The sequence below is a fragment of the Lithobates pipiens genome, unplaced genomic scaffold (assembly GCF_037356315.1).
Source record: "Lithobates pipiens isolate NorthernLeopardFrog02 unplaced genomic scaffold, aLitPip1_a1.2 Scaffold_25, whole genome shotgun sequence".
In the NCBI taxonomy this organism is placed as follows: domain Eukaryota; kingdom Metazoa; phylum Chordata; class Amphibia; order Anura; family Ranidae; genus Lithobates; species Lithobates pipiens.
The window spans coordinates 147288250-147307286 of record NW_027507787.1 but is presented as its reverse complement, the minus strand read 5'-3'; the positions used below and the strand labels follow the sequence as shown (position 1 = coordinate 147307286).

Below are 19037 nucleotides of genomic sequence, written 5' to 3'. Positions count from 1 at the left end.
CCCATACATGGATCGAAATTCCTCTGGTTCCTGCTGAACTGGACAACTTTTGATCCAGTCATGTAGGATGTGTTAATCCATGTATGGGCAGGCTGGTTGTACAGAAGCCAATCTACCGGATTGACATTCGCCTGGTCGCTGCTTAACCGGCCAAATTTCGATTCATGTATGGCTTATGGGTCTGAACCACCCACCCCCCCCCCCAAAAAAAAACCCTGCAAGACAAAGGCATAATGAGCTAATATGCATCGGAAAGCCTAGAACGAAGCTGTTGCAGCGGTCCCCGCCCACTGCTGTCAAGGCCGACATCTTTCCAGGAGCTTCTTCCGAGTTTGCGGGCCTGATGCTGTGATTAGCCAGAGCTGCGATGATTGTGGGAGCCACTGTTCACGGAGCGGGCTCAGAAGGAATGTTCCTTCGGAGTGCATGCACCTATGATGTCACTGGCTGCATGCACTGGAAATATCTCCTAAACTGTACAGGTTTAGGAGATATTTTCAATGCCTATAGGCAAGCCTTATTATAGGTAAAAGTTTGCAGAGGAAGTTTACTTCTTCTTAAAGTGACTGATGAGATAAGATCGGTTAGTGCCTGCTGTTTTTCAATCGTCCAGTGAACACTAAAGTGCAATCACTGTGAGTAATCACATTCATTATGACTACAAACCAAGCACAAAGTAGGGGCTTGTTTACACTTGATTCAAAACACGGCGTTGGACATGCTTTGTTAAAAGAGAAGTATGTTTTTTATTTATTTATTTATTTTAATTTCATACTTACCTATGTGGATGGAGCATCAGACCGATGCTGCTTCTGTCCATCACTGTCTCTGCACTGAGAACCGAGCGATCGAACATCACCGATGGCTCTGTTTTCACAGATCCCCAAGAGGAGAGCTGCTGACTGTCAGTCAGCGTCTCTCCTCTCTGCTTCTTCATGCTCATTGGAGACCTGAGCTGTGGAGGGGCAGGGAGCCGCTCACTGAGACTGCCTTCAATCAAGGCAGCTGGCAGATCCAGACTAGGGAAGTCGGGATGACGCGGTGCCTCGACTGATGGCAGTGATGTCAGCGGATAGCGTACTTCAGACTGCTCTCCACTGAAAACGGGTCACAGGAATGCAAAACGAATTGCACTCCTGTGACCCAGAGGAGAAGCCAAGCCAAACAAGGCTGGACTTCTCCTTTAACGCGCTCTCTCTCTGGCCGGGTTTCTCGGCTCTTGATTGGATAGATTATGGGCAACACAGCCATTGGCTCCCGATGGTGTCAATCAAATCCAATGTTGTGGGTTCAGGGGGGTAGGCGTCAAATGCTGGACTCGGGAGCGTGCCTGCAAGGTAACCCCCTGAGGAGAGCGCTTCTCCTAGGGGGTTATCTGATGTGGGGAGGAGCCTAGAGAGCCGCCGAGGGACCCCAGAAGAACAAGATCGGGGCCACTCTGTGCAAAACGAGCTGCACAGTGGAGGTAAGTATGATATGTATGTTTTTTTTTTTTTTTTTTTTTTAAACCGAACCTTTAGTGTCACTTTAAAGCTCTCTGAACACGAGCCAAAACTGAAACTAAATAAAATGGTTAGCTTATAGTCCTGTTTACACCTTTTGTTTGCTTTGGCTTTGCTTCAAAAATTATACCCCACTTTAGTGGTGCTTTAAAGTATCTTCAAAGCCTGCATAGAAGTCATATAGCAAAGCTTGGTTGAAGCATCTGCAGCTTTTGAAAGACTTTTATTCAGCTTTAGCCTTGCTTTATTTTGGAGGCATTGTAGGTATGAGATACACACACATACACACACGAACATACATATATACGCACATACATATACACATACATACACACATATACACACACACACATACACACACACACACACACACACACACACAGCATCTGCCAAGCTTCAGTAAAGCTTCAAAAAAGCAGCACGGAAGCATCATTGAAGCATCACAGAAGCATCAAAAACACATCAAAAAAGCATGTTGAAGAGATTTTAATGTGTGTTGAAGTCGAAGCAAGTGTAAATGAGCCCTAAGGGGTTAAAAATGAAGATAAAGACATTATAGTGGAGGAGGTAATTTCAGATGCACAGTGAACTTCCTGTCCTGGTCTCCCATAGAAGGTAAGGCAGGCCATAAATTATGTGTCAGTGTTGATAGTTTGTGTTGATTGGGGAAATCCTTCCTGCACTGCAGTGGGAGGTTTCCCAGCCATCAGAATACAATGATCACTGCTGGCGGCTATAGTCACTATCAGTTATCTCGCAAAAAAATAAACCTGATAGACTGGTTGTACTGAAGGCGATTGATAGAGTACAACCAGCTTGCCCATAGATAAAAATAATTTTGGCTGGTTCCTGTTAAACATGCCGAATTTTGATTTATCTATGACCGGCTTTAAAGCCAACCTATCTTTTAAAGTGGAACTCTAGCTTCAAATTCATACTTACCTAGGTGGATGCAGCATCGGTTCAATGCTGCATCTGCTCCCCACCACCTCTACACTGAGAACTGAGAGATCAAAGACCGCTGATCGCTCGGTTCTTAGAACTCTCTGAGCAGAGAGCTGGTGACTGTCAGTCACCGCTTTCTGCTCTGACCCCCCCCCCCCCCCCCCCAAGCTCACTGGAGTGCTGGACTGTGAAGGGGGTGGGAGCAGCTGGCTCAGGCTCTCAGGGGCTCGCTCAGAAGCTGAGCCAGGTACTGGTTCAGGGTTGTGGGCGCATCCCAACTTTATTGTCGCAGTCTTGTCCCAGCCTGGACCGGCTTTGAAGTCAGACAACTTTAAAAGGAAATCTCCCTACTTCTCTCATAACAGCAATGGCGGCCTGTCCATATGGGGCATAGGGGTGGCACCCCCCTAATCCATGCGGCCGGCCCCTAATCTACATGCAGGGCTCTGGACGCATGGATTCCAGTGGTTTTTTTTCTTTTTGAGGCACGTGATTAGAGCCTAAAGGCTCTAATTGGCTTAGAAAAAGGGTGGGTTCGGGGCGAAGAGGATTTCACCCAGAGCCCACTCAGTTGTGTGACAATAGAGAATTCATGTTTGCTAATGTCTTCCTGCTTTTCCTTCCGGCCAATTAGGAAGAGGGTCCTGAGACCCAATAGACCAGGGAGTCTCAGGACTCCCGACCAATCAGGTCTCAGGACCCACTTCCTGTTCAGCCAGGAGGAGAAGCAATGGTCTCGGCTTTTCCCTCGGCAAGCTGGAGCGAGGAGCAGCATCAGCTTCCTAAGGTAATGCCACTGATGGCTGCTGTCTGCTTCCCACTGGGGGGCACTGATCACCGCCGTACGTCTCCCGTGCCCTCCCCCCCCCATCAACACGCTAATAAGATTGTTAAATGAGGCCTTTCCATTTTCATTACATACTTTGTCATCACTGGGTCGCTGTGCCTCTGTATGCAATGCAGGCAGATCATGGCTGCTGGGAGGAGCTGGCAGGGAGATGTACAGAGCGGATGCAAGCAGTGGGCTGGCTTTTAGGAGGAGTTATGCAAATAACAAATTCCTTGATAGGTAGATACTAGTCTGCAGAAATGGGCGTTCCTAGGCAGACTGTACTTGCATGTAACTCGCACTAGTTAACGCCTACATGTGATGCTGAGCCTCCAAGATTGAAAGAACTGAAATCCAATAAATGAAATGGCTGGGCTAGGAACAGTCAGGCTGGGGAGGAAAGTGATAGATGATGCAGGATGTTGTCCAGCCAAAAAATCAGACTTCTAATGCACATTATGAGAAGTTCACAGTGTGCACTGAAATCAGAGTGAGCAGTTTCAGTACCGAAGGGAAGGCTGTAAGTCAGCTTTAGGGTACTGAAACCAGATATAAAAATTTTCAAAAATGTCAGCCTCCATACATCTCTGATAACAGGGTCACTATAGGCAAAGACAACAAAAACTATACGTCACCTAACTGCATCAGCAACACATGTAACAAAGGGGGAGATTTGTTAAAACTGGAGCACTCAGAATCGGGTGCAGTTGTGCATGGTATCCAATCAGCTTCTGACTTCAGTTGTTCAACCACTTCCTTCCCACAGGCTGTCATATGACGTCCTGGGCTTTCAGTGGTGATATATGAATGATGCCTACAGCTGCCCTGATGAATGATGTCCTCCGGTGCTTCTCAAGGTGAGCCGTAGAAGGAATCCACCGCTGGCGGAAGTTAGCCACAGAGATTTCCGAGGGACAGATGCTCCCCCACAGTTTGTATGACTCTCGAAGGCCCGGCTGGGACATTAAGACGTCACGTCCGGGCCGGCAGAAGTAAACAATGCCGGGGACTCGACTGAAAAGCCTAAGATCCGTTCGTGTTTTTTTTTTTTTTTTGGATCTTATAGACCCCACCTCTCTCTATTAAGAGGACCTGTCACACACTCTTCTTATTACGAGGAATACATTCCTTGTAATAGGAATAAAAGTGATCACAAAAACTTTTTCTCAAATGGAAAGTGTAAAATGTAAAAAAAGTAAAATCAAATAAACAATAAATAAAAAATGAAAGCGCTCCTGTCCATCCTCACACGCAGAAGCGAATGCATACGTAAGTCACGTCTGCATATGTAAACAGTGTTCAAACCACACATGTGAGGTATCACCACGAACACTAGAGCGAGAGCAATAATTCTAGCCCAAGATCTCCTCTGTAACTCTAAACGTGTAACCTGTAAACAAATTTAAAGCGTCACCTATGGAGATTTTTAAGTACCGAAGTTTGGCACCATTCCACGAGTGAGCGCAAATTTAAAGAATGACTTGTTGGGTATCTATTTACTCGCCGTAACATAATTTTTCCCATTATACAAAACAATTGGGCTAACTTTGCTGGTTTGGGGGGGTGTCCCCCCCCCCCAAAGAAAAACGCGATTGAAAAATTGCTGCGCAAATACCGTGTAACATAAAAAGTTGCAGTGACCCCCATTTTATTCCCTAGGGAAGTGATGGCGATCCTTGACACCCCAGATGTTTCGGAACTACATTTCTCATGATTCTCATCTACAGTGCAGAGTGCCAGAGCATCATGGGAAATGTAGTTCCAAAACGTCTGGGGTACCAAAGTTCACCATCACTGCCCTAGAGTGTCTGCTAAAAATATATATATATATAATGTTTGGGTAATTTTCTAGCAAAAAAAATTATGATTTTTACATGTAGGAGAGGAATGCTGGAATTTGTGCGGTATGGAAGTGGTTAAGCTTTGACAATAATCCCCCGTTCACATCAGGCCGTTATGACATGCGATTTGACATGTGAAATTAGTGGCTATTTCCGGTAATGGCACGGTCTGAATTGGTGCGACGCCGACTTTGCAGCACAGCACCGATTCACAAAAGTTGTTCCTGCGCTACTTTTAGTGACTTTAAGGGCGATTTCAATAGACATCGGTGTATGAACCCACACAAATGTCTCTGAAATCGCTCCCAAAGTCGGACTGACAGGCGGATTTGAAATTGCATGCTTTCTAACCTGCAGCAGTGTGACCCTGGGCTAAAACCTGGAAGCTGATTGGTTAATATGCAGAGCTGCACCAGATTTTTCACTCTCCAACTTTAGTAAATAACCCCCAAAGTTCCTCATGGAGTCTGGTAGGTCGTAGTGGAGTCGGTGAAGAATCTGCTGTAAAATAACCAGTCCTGTGCTCCGGTTAGTAATGATGCCGCTGGGAAGTGGTGCGGTTTGTGCAGTGACTGGATTTGCCTTCTCCGCTTTCCTTGCGTGACCCGGCAGACGCAGTGGGAGAGGCGAGCGCTTGTCATGTACGCTCCAGTGCCGCCTCTGTGCCTGGGGCCAGTTCTTCTGCAGGAGCGGCGCTGTCACTGCGCATTACACCGGACGCACGGCGCTGTGTCAAGAGGAGGCACAAGGATGGATCCCAGAGCGGGTGGCTGCTCATGTCTGAGGCAGAGTGTTTCGTCTGCTCCTGGACGGATAAAGGCAGGGCGGATAAAGAGAGGGCGTGAAGGGTTAATCCCAAAGTGGCGGCTTTATTTCAGCCGCTGTGTCTTCTGCTCTCCATATGGTCAGAGTTGTGTGTAATTGTCTGCAGGCAGCCTGTGGCATTACTAAAGGGGGACTCTCATGCCTTTTTATCGAGCACATGTCCTGAGTGATGTTCTTTCACATTTTATCCCCTTTGCTGTACCATATTTCCCTTACCATGTACATTGATTGTGTTTCGTCCAGTGGCTGTTTTTTCATCAGGGAGTGTGATTTAACCTTGATTTGTACATAAATAAAATCAGCCTCATAAAGAGAGTTGGTGGTTTGGGCCAGTCCCATTGCTTTTCATCTAGAGAGGAAGGGTAAAGTACAGTCACTATGGAAAGGGGCAGAGAATGAGAATGTATTGACCAACAAAATAGGCACCAATTCGATTTATAAGTGTAGTAGTATAAGATTTATAAGTGTGCAAAACTCTTTTTTTGAGTTTTGGATGGAGCAGTGATACGTTAGAACCCTTGCCATGTTTATTGCTGTGTGTGTGTCCCCATCAGGGAGATTTATGATCACTATTTTTCCTGGTGAGCCTTTTCACTGTTGACTGAAATTAAGGGGAGACTAAAAATGTTGTGTTGTCACCAGAACAGGAATAGAAGAAAAATATTCTAATGGGGCCAGCTGTCTAATTACTGTCTAAGAGGAGATTTCCTCCGACTTCCTGTTATGCCTACAAGACAGGAAGTGAAATGTCATCATTGGGACACAGCTTTCCTGATCCATACTTATGGTCTGGGTGAGTGATTCAAGGTAAATTGTCAGCATAGCAGCCAGGAAGCTGGCATTTCCAGAAGGAGGAGCCATTAATAAAGCCTCATGTTTCTTTTATGACAGGTACACTTTTAATTCCTTTACGACTGCACAATACATATATGCAATGGCAGGAGGATGGGCCTTAAAGGATAGGTTCACCTTTCAGAGCATGTTACACCCATAATTCAGGCGTAACGTGCTCCAGGCCTGCCCCCCACACCCCCAATTAATTGCCCTTACCCCCACCCCCTGTCACCCGCGCTGCTCCGCCTATGCAGCCGCATCATTTAGCGATCCCCAAATGACTGTATTGCCTTGTACACACAGTCGGACATTCCGACAACAAAAGACGTCTGATTTTTTCCAACGGATTTTGTCCTAAACTGGTGTTGCATTCACACGGTCGGACAAAGTTGTCGAAAATCCGATTGTTCGGCACGTGATGACGTTCGTTCATTACGACAGGACTACGTTGAGGCTAGTAGCCAATAGCTTTGGTCTCGTAATTTGATCTGAGCATGTGTGGCACTTTGTTCGACAATTCTCTACAAACTATTGAAAAAAGTACGATCTGATTTTTTTGTCAGAAAATTTGAGATCCTGCTCTCAAATTTTTTCAGATGGAATTTCCGACGGAAAAAGTCCAATAGAGCCCACACAGGATCGAACTATATAATATATACTATATAATATATAATATATATAATGAGATCGGACCTTTTCCGTCTGTGTGTACAAGGCATAAGAGTGCTGATGAGCGCCCTCGTAGTTCATTCACAAGCCCTGCAGCATGTAAACACTAAGCTCGTATTGGAGCTAAAACAATTGAGATGACTAAAATACAACTAAAACTTAAATGGCATTTTAGTCAAAAGACTAAAATAGAACTAAAACTGAAATGCAATTTTAGTCAAGACTTAGGCCCCTTTCACACTGACGATCCGTTCAGGCCCGCCTGTCAGTTTTTCAGGCGGACCTGAACGGGTGCTCCATAGAGCTCTATGGAGCGTCGGATGTCAGCGGTGACATGTCCGCTGACATCCGACCCGCTCCGATCCGAAAAAGTGTGACGGAGGAAAAAGCTATTTTTCCATCCGTCTGCGGATCGGATCGGGTGACGACGGGCACTGCGGTCCGTCATCATCCGATCTCCCATAGGGGAGAGCGGCGCTGTGACAGGTCTGTCCCTGCGCAGTGTGCAGAGACGGAGCTGTCATCTCCCTGCTCAGCGGGGATCGGCGGAGTGATCCCCGCTGAGCAAACGGATATCCACGGGGCGGATCAGAACTGATCCGCCCCGTGTGAAAGGACCCTTATGCCCCGTACACGGTTGGATTTTCTGACAGAAAATGTGTGATCAGATCATGTTGTCGGAAAATCAGATCGGGTGTAGGCTCCACTAAAATTTTCCGACAACAATCCGATCATTCAAATTCCGATCATGTGTAGACAATTCCTACGGACAAAGTGCCACGCATGCTCAGAAGAGACGAAAGCTATTGGCTACTGGCCTCTTTATAGTCCTGTTTGTACGTGTTTTACGTCACCGCTTTCTGAACGATCAGATTTTCCGACAACTTTGTGCGACCGTGTATATGCAAGACAAGTTTGGGCCAACATTCATCGGAAAAAATCTGACGGCTTTTGTTGTCGGAATGTCCGGTCATGTGTATGGGGCATAAGACTAAAACTGAATTGAAATTTGACATCACAATTAACACTGGTCTGTAGTACATGTTCATACCTCAATACCATGAATAATAACATATTCAAATTTTCACTCCAGCAGTATATAATGAGTTTGGAAATTGTAGAAAAAGGCTTAAATAATGAATTACAATTTAACTACACCCATTAGATTTTAGATGACTAAAATTAGTTTTAGTCGATTAAAATGATTTTAGTTGACTAAAATATACTGGAGATTTTAGTTGACTAAATACGACCAAAACTAAAACAATTGCAGAAGACTAACATGGGAATAAAACTAAAATGCCATTTTAGTCCTAAGACGTACACACGATCGGAATTACGGCCAGAAAAAGACAGATGAGAGCTTTTCATCGGAAAATGCGTCCGTGTGTATGCTCCATCGGAATTTAGCTGCCCGAATTCCTGCCAGCCAAAAATTGATAGAAAGTTTTTCCGTCTGGAAAATCGAGAACATGCTATCGGAAATTCCGATCGTGTGTATGCAATTCCGACACGCCAAAAATCACGCACAGATTCAACTACGAGACAAAACCTATTAGCTACTGGCTATTGAACTTCCCTTTTTCTAGTCCCATTGTACGTGCTGTACGTCACCACGTTCTTGACGATCGGACTTTGGTGTGATCGTGTGTAGGCAAGACAGCTTGAGTGGAATTCCGTCAGAAAAACCATCAGGGCTTTTTACGACGAGACTTCCGATCGTGTGTACGTGGCATAAGACTAAAACTAAATTGAGATTTGCTGCCAAAATGAACACTGCTGATGCATAGTTCTCGCTGTTTCTCTGGCGAATTATTGGCTACCAGCATCAGATTTTGTTGTTCTGAGCAAAATCTGAGAGAATGTGTTACTGATGAAGTGCGGTGGATGGAATTTCTGGAATTGATGGATGGAGATTATCAATAAAAGGAACGAAGCAGGATCGATCACTTCCTCCACTGGTGTCACTTCCTGAAGACAGATCCACTATAATGTCTGAGATCTGATAATAATAATAATTATTATTATTATTATAATAATCAGTATTGGGCACAAAGAAAGGGTTAATCAGGTTCAGACTTTTTCTCCACTGCCCACTTCCCAAAGACTGGTACATATTAATGACTGATATTTTATAACAAGGCCTCCTTCACACGGGACGTATGAACCTGAACCTCATGTAACAGCCGTGTTTACCTGCACACGCATGTACAAGGGTTCCATGTATCCCTGTGCACACAGTTCCATTGCTGACAGTTTGGACAGGCCAGGGTCCCACACAATATGTGGATTCATACGCCCCATGTGTACGAGGCCTTATAGAAATATGAAGATTATTATTTTTGTTGGACATTAATATGAATCAGTCTTCAGCAAGTAGGTGTATTATTATGATTTATTATTATTTTTATTATTGTTATTATTATTATTATTCCTTTTTTCTTGCCCTTCAATTTGTTTTGGTTGTATTTTGTTAAATCATGTGAGATGAGCACATCATTTGTCATGAAAAGGTCCCGATGCTTCAGTTTTAAACAGATGCTGACAGGGACAGTGTTAAAGAGGAAGTAAACCCTGATGAGTTTATGTCCTCTTTCATTCCCTGCAAAGGTAAAGCATAGTGGAGTACTATGCATCGCAAAGTAGTCCATTATGTGACACTTACCTGACACAGGAGCCAGCGAAGTCGCCGCTGTCCCCTGTAGTCCGGAGCATCCATCTTCTCGGTGGGTCTCGCTGCTCCGCCGCTGTCATTCGGCGAAGCCCTGATGTCACTCCAGCGCATGCGCAAGGGAGCCGCACTTGCGGCATATCGCCGCTGACAGCGGTGCGCACAGTGTGCCTGCGCATCGCTGTCTACGGCGCATGCGCCGTAGACAGCGGTGCCTGTCTTTTGGCAAATATCTCCTAAACCGTGTAGGTTTAGGAGATATTTCTTGGACCTACAGGTAAGCCTTAATCTAGGCTTACCTGTAGGTCAAAGTTGGTTGTAAGGGTTTACAACCACTTTAAGTATTTCAGGAGAGGAGACTTAGATAGAGGGAGGAAGTCCTCCGGCAGAGCAGAGTATTTCAGGAGAGGAGAGTTAGATAGTGGAAAGAATAGCGTCACCCAGCAAGGCAGAGTATTTCAGGAGAGGAGAGTTAGATGGAAGAAGGAGAAGAGTCCTCCAGCAGTGCAGAGTATTTCAGGAGAGGAGAGATCGATAGAGGAAGGAGTAGAGTCCTCCAGCAAAGCAGGGTATTTCAGGAGAGGAGAGTTAGATGGAGGAAGGATCAAAGTCCTCCAGTAGAGCAGAGTATTTCAGAAGAGGAGAGTTAGATAGAGGAAGGGAAAGAGTCTTCCAGTAGTAAGTAGAAGTTCTGGAAGCATCAGTTTTATGCATGGTGTGCGGTTGGTGGACATGCTGGGAGTTGTAGTGCAGTATCTTCTATCTGTATATTTCAGTCTCCTCTGTTGTGTGTTGGTTGGTATGAAGAAGGGGCATCATCCAGGCTCTCTGCCAGCCTCCTCATAGCCGGATCCCGTCCTGTGTGTCTCCAGTGTGGGTGGGACAGTTGTTTAGGATCTCCGCCAACATTAGCACACAAGCCCTGTGTGTGGGCTCCTCTCACCCCTGCTGTGTACATTATTGTGACCCACCCCGGGTCCTGTAAAACACAGACCAGCCTGGCGTCCTTCTCACTGCTCAGGACAGGATGGTGCCTCTGCCCACTATAGCATGGCTCTGTAGGGTTTATTCACATTTCATATCTGCTCACATTGTATTCAGACTTTGACAGTAAGTGCAGATACAATCTGGGATTTAATAACCGAGTAACATTGCATTTGGATTTTCATCAGGGAGTGCAATTATCCAAAGGAAAAGACTGGCTGCACTCTGAAGAAAATTGAAACACTGGTAACTTTATTCAGCAGGACAGCATGAATAGACTGCCTGGGACTGATGCGTTTCACCCACAAAGACTGGACTTCATCATAGTGGCTACTCTTTCACTTTAAACTTTAAACAGACAGCTGAATACACATTTGTAAACGGTCATTCTGTACAGTCAGTCTAACGATTCAGACAGCCCTGCTAGACACGTAGATGACCTCAATGTAAATCCTGAGATGACACAATCATGTAAATCCTGCTTCTTGTGCAGTTCTTGGCTGTGTTCACAAATGTCTGACACAAATCTGCCCCTGCTGGAGCCTCTCATCTGATTTGCTACAGAGTTACAGTGTTGCAGTCCGATCATCTGAGGGAGAGGAGACTGAGGAAATGCTTCCTCCTGCCTGCAATAGACTGATGACATCATCTTAGCCTGGGCAAAGTCACTGAGTGCAGATAAAGGATATCTTTTAAATGACAGAAGATGGAGCTTTTCTGAGTAATTTAATTACAATCATGAATTGCATTTTCTATGACGGCCTGAAGTCGATATATTTGACGGTAAATTCCAGTGTTATGGCAGCCGCTAGCTGCCATAACACCGATATTGCTTTTTACTATGGCTGGTTCTCTTTCACATAAAAGTAGTCCCATGGGCGGATTAACCACAAGGTCACCTTTATGAGCGGCGGGCCTGCCCCCCCCCACCACTTCCTAGTTGTTCCCAGGCTTTTCTGACCCATCAGTAAAGCCCGGGAGCGATCCGATGTAGTCATTGGCTGGGCTATATGAGGCCAAAATAGCCACCACTCGTCTCTATGCCCTTGGAGGACCAGAGTGACGTCTGATGTCACTTCTGGTTCCCGTTTTTTTTTTAAACCACTTGTCGACCACTGCACGCAGATATAAGTCGGCACAATGGCAGCGGCAGGCAAATGGGCGTACCTGTATGTCCCCTTTTAATTGGCGGGGTTAGTGGGGCGTATGTCCGCCGTGTTCAGCGTGACATCGCCTGTGGGACCCGCGGATTCAATGTCTGCTGGTCTCCCGGCGATCGTGTCACGGAGCGAAAGAACGACTAAGTGCCTATGTAAGCAAGGCATTTCCCCATTCTACTTTGTGACAGGACAGAGATCACTACTCCCTGTCATTGGGAGCAGTAATGGCTGTCATGTGAGTTGTAGCCTATTCCCCCACAGTTAGACTCACTCCCTAGTACACACTTAACCCCTTCATTGCCCGGTAGTGGTTAAGTGTCATTTACACAGTAATCAATGCATTTTATAGCACTGATCACTGTATAAATGACAATGGTCCCAAAATAATGTTGCAGTTACAATAAAAATCGCAGTTCGCCACCATTACTAATAATAATAAAAAATAATAATAAAAATTTCATAAAACTATTTTGTAGACGCTAAAACTTTTGCGCAAACCAACCAATATACGCTTATTGGGATATTTTCTTACCAAAAATATGTAGAAGAATACGTATCGGCCTAAACTGAGGAAAAAAAAAAATTTTTAAATATATTTTTGGGGGATATTTATTATAGCAAAAAGTAAAAAATATAGCTTTTTTTTTTTTTCAAAATTGATGGTCTTTTTTGTTTTCAAATACCACCAAAAGAAAGCTCTATTTGTGAGAGAAAAAGGACGTCAATTTTGTTTGGGTGCAACTTCACACGACCGTGCAATTGTCAGTTAAACCGAAGCAGTGTTGAATCGCAAAAAGTGCTCTGGTCAGGAAGGGGTAAAATCTTCCGGGGCTGAAGCGGTTAAACAAAAGTAAAATAAATAAATAAATAAATTCTTTAAATGAGAGATTTGGGGTCATGGCCCCAGATCTCTCAAAGAGGACCTGTCATGCTTATTTCTATTACAAGGGATGTTTTCTGCCAATCACAAGCAGTGAGGAGGAAGCAGGGGTGGGACTGAGCTGCACTCTAGGGACACACAGAAGAGGCTCGAGAGAGAGCACACACTAGTGCCCCCATAGCAAGTGGCTTTCTATGGGGGCACTCAGAAGGGAGGAGGAGCAAGGAGTGCCATCAGGGGTCCCCAGAAGAGGAGGCTCTTGGTCTGCTCTGTGCAAAACCATTACACAGTGCAGTTCAGTATGACACGTTTGTTATTAAAAAAAAAAAAAAATTGATCAGTCACGTTAAACGTGTCGCCTCTTCATGCTTAACATTTTTATATTGCCATGTTTTATATTTTAATGTGCCGTTTGCTTTAACTTTATCAAGTGTCTCTTTAAAAATAAAACTATGGTCATCAGCTATGGGACATCACAACACCTTTCTTCAAAAGTTGTCACCTACTAGCTGAAATCTGAAATCAGGCTCACAATGTGGAATGCCAGCTCTGAAAAATGATGGGTAGATGAAGAGATTCTTAGGTGGCTCAGGTTAATGGTCACCAGTTGCTGTAGAGTATAGAGCAGAGTGAGGAAGTGGCATTGAGCAGAATCTGGAGAATTATTGGATTTAAGGAATGTCAGGAACAGAGAAGGGGTCACATAAGGAGGTACATTACATTTCAAATGTTTTGTGAGGTAAAATAGTTACACCAGCAGGGGAATGAGGTTTCAGGAAAGTCCTAACAATGTAAACTAAAAGGTTTATTTACTAAAACTGGAAAGTGCAAAATCCGGTGCAACTCTGCATAGAAACCAATCGGTTTCCAGGTTTTATTGCTAAAGCTTAATTGAACAAACTAACTTTAGAAGCTGATTGGCTACCATGCACAGCTGCACCAGATTCTGAGTGCTCCGGGTTTAGTAAATCTACCCCTAAAGCAGGGGTATGCAATTAGCGGACCTCCAGCTGTTGCAAAACTACAAGTCCCATCATGCCTCTGCCTCTGGGTGTCATGCTTGTGGCTGTCAGAGTCTTGCTATGCATCATGGTACTTGTAGTTCTGCAACAGCTGGAGGTCCGCTAAATGCATATCTCTGCCCTAAAGCCTCGTACACATGATCAGATTTTCTGACAGGAAATGTGTGCTGTTGGCAGAAAATCCGACCGTTTGTACGCTCCATTGAACAATTGTTGTCAGATTTTCCGCGGACAAATGTTGGATGGCAGGTTTTAAAATTTTATGTGGACAAATGTGTGTTGTCGGATTTTCCAAGCGTGTGTACACAAGTCCGTAGGACAAAAATCCAAAATACAAACACGCATGCTCAGAAGTAAGGACGAGCCAGAAGCGATCGGTCTTGTAAACTAGCGTTCGTAATGAAGAATTAACATTTGTGACGCGGCAAATTATGAAATCTGGAAATGCAGCGCACATTCTCTTCTTCTTTAATGGGATAATAATGAAGCTGCTTTGCTGAGGATACTGATGGAGTTATTGCAAACACATTTTCAAAGGCTTTTTTTTTTTTATTAGTGATATCAAGAATAATATTATTACGTCTTTTTTCTTTTTCACCAAAAACACCATTATCCTGTAGTTTTTAAGATCAAAGATACAACTATGTTGGTGTCCCTTGTTAATTTTGCATTGTATTTTTTTAAATGTAACTGCCTACTCCCAAACTGTCATTTGAAGTAAAACACATAGCCAAGTATTATTCTACACAATTTTTTTTATTGTACATTAAAAATAGAAAACAAATACAATTTAACTTGCTATCTGCCAATAGAACTTAACCAAAAATTGCATTCTATGCATCCAGAAATATAGAAAAATAAAACAAATCAAATAATTATTCAACCAAAAAAATGTCAAAGCAACAACTCCAAGGCCAATAATAAATAACACGTTATCTCCTCTGATTCTGCAACATGTCTGGTTGACGAAATGAATTGAAAAGCGTGAAATGAAAAGCGCGAAATGAAAAGCGCGACTCAACACTCACCAAACTTCTTCTAACACGAGATTAGCAAAAGGAACCCAAAGGGTGGCACTAAAGAGCTGAAAAACACATAGTACGTCACTACGTTTGTATTTGTTGGTCAACAATTGTGTGGCCGTGTGTATGCAAGACAAGTTTGGGCCAACGCCCTTCAGATAAAAGCCCACGGTTTTGTTGGCCAACAATCCGATCGTGTGCACGAGGCTTAAGTGTAAGGAAAATCAATTTAAAGGGGGTCTCTGGTACCCAGCGCAATGTAAAGCCTTGTACACACGATCGGACTTTAAACAAACTTTCCCGTGGATTTCTGTACAAAGGGAGTTGACTGTGAACTTGTTAAGCATACACATGATCAGACTTTTTCAGCCAACTTTCACCAAATCATGTGGTTTTTCTGCTCTTTACCGCCACCTTTTGGTCAACTTCTGTATTGTCTGATCTTTTGCATTTGTTCTGAGCATGCGTGTTTGTAAAGTTTGATATTTTTCTGTACACATGATCGGACTTGGCTCCATCGGACTTATGTTGTCGAAAGGTTTGTCTGTTCGCACAGCCAACATATGTCCAATGGGACATACACACGGTCAGATGTTGCCGTAAAACAGCTAATTTGCATGTTTGTTGTCAAAAAGTCAGATTGTGTGTGCCTTTTAGAGTGAACTGTCTTCCTTACCAACAGATTTTTCATTCTGATCGGCCACTTTGGTGGTTCAGGTCCGCTTGCAGACAGCTCAGCTGGTTCTGGCACATCACCGTTTTCCACTGCAGGTAAAAGGAACCTGTATTCCCAAATGTATATAGGCTGCTAGTTGCCTGCCGGTGTGGCCTTTAAGTGGCACACCCAGGTGAAGGTGCCTGCCTGCACTGATGGAATCATCGCTCTGCTTTCTCCTCCTGTTGATATACTGCCAGTGTTGGACTGACAGCACTGTACCGAGCAGCACAACCCTCATTGATGCCGAGTGCTGCCCCTCTCTCTCCCTTTCTGAATCCCGCTGTGCAAAGGATTGCAGAAAGCTGGTAAAAAAAACAGATCAGGGTACTTAAAAAAGCAATATGGAAACTGGTATTCCATCATTCTTTTTTTGCAGTATATAACTGCATTAGATGTCGATTTATTTTTCTTTCTCCCTCCAACAGTCGCAGCTTTCCACCCCCTGCAGGGACTATAAGTGCTTTTCAGCTTCACTGGCAGCTCCAGAGCCGCACACCCATGCCAGCTGTGCACCTCCATTTTCCCTTCATCTCATGTTCTGTCATTTCTAAGTGCCGCGCGGGGAGACCTGAGTTGGTACAGTAGACGCTAGCCCGTCAGATGTCAAACGTGGCAGGGAGCCAATTCTGCCCCCTTTTTCACGCTGTGAATTCTTTCATTAAACCGCACACGTGCGCCGCGCCTGGACACCACTGCCGTAATGCGGCCTAGATCCCCCGCTATTGTTCACTTCTCCTCTCCGCAGATTGACGCACACAGCCGGAGTGAAAGTGGTCGTTAAGGAATTCGGTGTTTGGTGACTTGCCAAAATATTGTGCTGCCCCTCGCTGGATGATTTACCAAAAATCTAAATAAAGTCACTTAATTGATTATGTGAGTGTGTGTGGCATCAGGATCCCGCCTGTCCGTCACCACATGAGTGAAGGATTTCCTGGAGGAAACAATGAAGGAAACCTCTTCAGTGCTTTGTTACTGATTAATGTCCTGAAAATACGTTCCTCATCAACAGAGAACCACATCAGTCTCTGCAGGAGGAGCGCTGACACTGTAATGCCTCACCACGGTCACACACTATTAGTATTATTATAATACATTTATATAGCTCTGATATATTCCGTGGTGCTGTACAGAGAATACCGAGCCAATCACAATAGATCCCTGCACCAGAGGAGCTTACACTCTAATGTCCCATTACAGCCACACACTGTTATTATTATTATACGTTTATATAGCTCCAATATATTCCGTAATGATATACAGAGAATACTGAGTCAATCACAATAGGTCCCTGCACCAGAGGAGCTTACACTCTAATATCTAATGGATTGGTATGAGCATGTGTATAGGAGCCAGCCGGACTGGGAGGGGCCTGTCTCCAAGGTAATATCACGACAACCTTTGATTAAAAAACTTGACTATCCTCATAGCTCCCAACTGTCCCTGATTTTGAGGGACTCTCCCTGATTTGCAACATTGTCCCTTTTTCCTCCTTATTTGTCCCTCATCATCTATATAGTTGTATAAAAAAATAAAATAAAATTATCTTTCAAAAAGTGTTTCCCCTGTGCTAAACCTTTCATCCAATCTCTTAATTGCTACATTTTGTAAATTTCAAACCAGTATAAAGGAATAATAGTAGTAAAAAAAAGCACTAGTGGGTTAACTAATATATTTTTTTTTTATGTATAGTTCTCCTTTAAGAGGGCATGGCAGGGGGGCCTATGCCTACATACATTTGCTAATAGGTGTCCCTCCTTCCTGTCTCGAAATGTTGGGAGGTATGACTATCCTGGCTAGGAATTAGTCTATACCCCTGAGGATTTATGCATACCGCCCAACATTTTGAGATGGGATTGAGGGACACCAACTAGCAAACGTATGTAGGCATAGGGCATGCCCCCTGCCACACCCCCTTAAAGGAGAATTAACCAAAAAAAGGTTAATTAAATCCACAAGGACTTTTTTACTACTACTATTCCTTTATAATGGCTTTTAAAATGTACAAATGCAGCGATTTAGAAATTGGATGAAAGTGTTAGCACTCGGAAACACTTTTTGAAAGATAGAAAAAAGTGCATTTTATATACAACTATATGGATTAGACCAAAATGAGGGACAAATGAGGAGGAAAGAGGGACAGAGGAACATCGCTCCAAATCAGCGACAGTCCCTCGAAATCAGGGACAGTTGGGAGCTATGTTTATGGGTCTGGTTAAAGAGGGTTTGGAGAAAATTGTGTCCCTTGAAGAAGATGATGGATGATAGGGCAATCTGGATGGGTTGGTGGTCGGTGTCAATGAGGTTGAGAGTGTGTGAGAATGTGGTCCAACATTTTCCCTCCTCTGCCTTTATTGGTAGAGATAGGATTACTATTTTCTACCTTGGCCAACCTAAGCTGTGCCATAAATGTGGAGCCAAGAGACATTTCTCCTCTTCTTGTCCAGAGCAGAAGTGCTCTTTATGTCAGTAACTGGAGCATCTGGCCAGGGACTATAAGATCATTGAATGTAACCTATGTGATAAGGTTAGTTACCCTTATACCCAGTGCCCTGAGGCTTTGGCTGAGGTTGTACCAGGGGACCCTAGTGTCCTCTGTCCCGTCAGAATCTGTGTCTGTGAGGTGTCAGTGCCCCCTAGTTAGTGTCACAAAGTATGATTATTAAGTCTGTGTCTGAACCTATTGTTTCTTCTAGAGTAGTGAAGCTGGACCAGCTTGCATGGGGAGAAACACTTGCTTGCCAACAAGGGTTTCTTCACCAAGTACTAAGTCGCGTTTTGCTTGGGGATCAAATACTTATTTTACTTACTGAACTGGAACTCAATTTATAACATTTGTATCATGTGTTTTTTTTTTTTTTTTTTTGGTTGATATTCTGTCTGTATCATTTAAAATACACCTATAATAAAAAAAAATATAGACCCTTCATTTCTTTGTAAGTGGGCAGAGGATCAAATAATTATTTTCCCCATTGTGGAAAAAAATCGTTTTCTGTGTGTCCTTGCAGGTGACTCACCATGATCAGGTGCAGGAAAATACCTGTCACTGGCCCTTAAACAGAGATAAAGATCCTTATTTTAACAAAAAAAAAGAAAGAGAAAAAGAAATACAAAACATGTATAAAAAAAAAAAAAAGG

At 43.9% G+C, this 19037-nt stretch overlaps 1 protein-coding gene across 1 annotated transcript in view; it reads left to right on the top strand.

Annotated features, from left to right (window-relative positions):
- ATRNL1 (attractin like 1) overlaps positions 1-19037 on the top strand; it is a 1004401-nt gene that overhangs the window by 140303 nt on the left and 845061 nt on the right. The window lies entirely within an intron of this gene.